We start from the raw sequence: 2,264 nt of genomic DNA on the forward strand, positions 1-2,264 counted from the left end.
TGCTCCAAGAATCAATCTATCAAACATTCATTCCTGAAATATAATAACATGCAATTGAAGTAAAATATTTCTAAAAGGAAATAATATTAAAGTAAAATAAACTTAAATCTAATTAGAATGAAACTAAATATTATACTAAAAATAGATAATTATTGACTCATCACCAACATTCGGTTGAATGCAACCAAAAGGGAGACCGTGAACCTGGACCCAGATGTCCAAATGGTTCAGGTCGACGGAAATGGGGACAACACTAGGGTGGATACTGTCCATTACGATATGAAAATTATCGTACAGCCACGGACCGTCATCGAGAATACAGGCAGCATTCATTTTGTGATGAAATTGAAATAGAAAACGATCACCATCAGTTTTGACCATCAAAACACGCTTGCCTGACTTCCAAGCACGAGCCATACACTCACTGAAATAGGCAGCCTGAATCTCACGGTCAGCAAGGGCACGACCAATCAAACAGTGATCAAGGATAGTGGATGTTTCAGACTCGGTGGCTAGGTTAAGGGTTAAGCCTTCTTCAGCAAGGAGAAGACTGTTGTTGACATTGGTTTATAAAGCAAGGATAGAAGTAGGGGTGTTCAAAACCGAACCAACCCAATAGAAAAACCGCAAACCGAACCAACCCAAATCGAAACCGCAAAAAACCGCACTTGGTTCGGATGAGTTCGGATGACTTTTAGACTGAACCGCGCGGTTCGGTTCGGTTTGCGGTTTGCATCTCAGCAACCGAACCAAACCAAACCAAACCGCAAAAATACTCAATGTTATTAAACTAAGTAAATATTGGTCAGGTTCAACTTATGTAACATCTTCTACGTATTTCATGGAACATTGTAAGATATTAGGTGGATTCAATGCTTGGATGGGATGTCACAAAGATGACCCTATACTTGCAAATATGGCTACCAAAATGACAGCAAAATATAGCAAGTATTGGGGGGACGTCGCGAAGATGAATATGTTGGTCTTTATTGCTGTAATTTTTTATCCTCGTTGTAAGTTCCAATTTATTAATTGGGGATTGAATAAGTATTATGAAAAGGAAGTTGCTGATTCTTTGTGTGATAAGGTAAAGGAAGCTTTAAACAAAATGTTTGAAAGCTATAGTCGTTTCTCAAATAAAGGCCAAGCAGAAAGTGTTTCACAAGAAATAGAAGGTTCAGAATTTGTTACAGAAGATGTGGATGATCAATTTGAGAAGGATATGGATCAAGATCCGAATTTGAGTCAAACTGAAGTGGATATCTATCTCTCAGAGCCTAGGGAGAAGAAAAATCCTGATTTTGACATCTTGAATTGGTGGAAGGTGAATTCCACCAAATACCCTACTCTTGGTCTAATAGCTAGAGATATATTGGCTATGCCAATATCAACTGTTGCTTCGGAGTCTGCTTTTAGCACTGGGGTAGAGTTCTTAGTTGTTATAGGAGCTCTCTTACAACCCACACTGTTGAAGCTTTAATATGTGCACAAAATTGGTTAAGATCATCACCTTTGTCAGTTGATATCGAGGAGCAGTTGGAAGACTTAGAGAAGCTCGAAGAAGGTATATATGTATATTGTAAACTATGTTTTTGTTCATGATTTTATTTTATTCAATTTTAATTATTTATTATGTCTAACTTTTGTTATATATAATTTGATACATTCTTAGAATTGGCTCCGATCCCACAATTGAATGAGGGGATTTCTGATATTGAATCTGATTAATAGACGTGCTTGAAAAAAATTAAATGGTATGTTCAATTGTTTATTCTTTTTAAATTTTTAAATTTGTTTTTGAATCAATTGATCTGACCAACAAACTAATCAATTATGATATGCAGATGGAGTCACGGAGATGGAGGCGTCGAGGCGATGTGTTCTTATTTTGGAGTCATGATAATGTGTTACTTTGGAACTTCAAGTTGTTCTTTTTTGGTTCTTAAATATTATTTTGGTACTGTAATGTTATTTTAGATAAATAACTTTTATTGGTATTGTAATGCTATTTTGGAACTTCAAGTTCTTTTTTTGAATAATTAAAATTGCTTGGTACTAGTTGGCAATATTAGACTTAATGTAATTTTTTTATTTATCTCGCGATTAACCGCATCAACTGAACCAATCCAAACCGCATTGGTTTGGTTTGGTTTGATTTGGATGACTTTTTAAAAATCAACCGAACCAAACCAAACCGCATGCTTTTTTCTCTCGCGGTTTGGATGATTATTATGCTTGAAACCGAACCAAACCGCACCGCGAAC

At 36.0% G+C, this 2,264-nt stretch overlaps 1 long non-coding RNA gene across 1 annotated transcript; it reads left to right on the forward strand.

Moving 5' to 3' along the window:
• Positions 1-1,023: 1,023 nt before the first annotated feature.
• On the forward strand, positions 1,024-2,264 carry LOC120577172 (uncharacterized). The gene is made up of 3 exons (XR_005643222.1): positions 1,024-1,564; positions 1,673-1,754; positions 1,845-2,264. It is a non-coding gene; the product is annotated as an uncharacterized lncRNA (long non-coding RNA).

Source organism: Medicago truncatula, chromosome 7 (assembly GCF_003473485.1).
Source record: "Medicago truncatula cultivar Jemalong A17 chromosome 7, MtrunA17r5.0-ANR, whole genome shotgun sequence".
Classification (NCBI taxonomy): Eukaryota; Viridiplantae; Streptophyta; class Magnoliopsida; order Fabales; family Fabaceae; genus Medicago; species Medicago truncatula.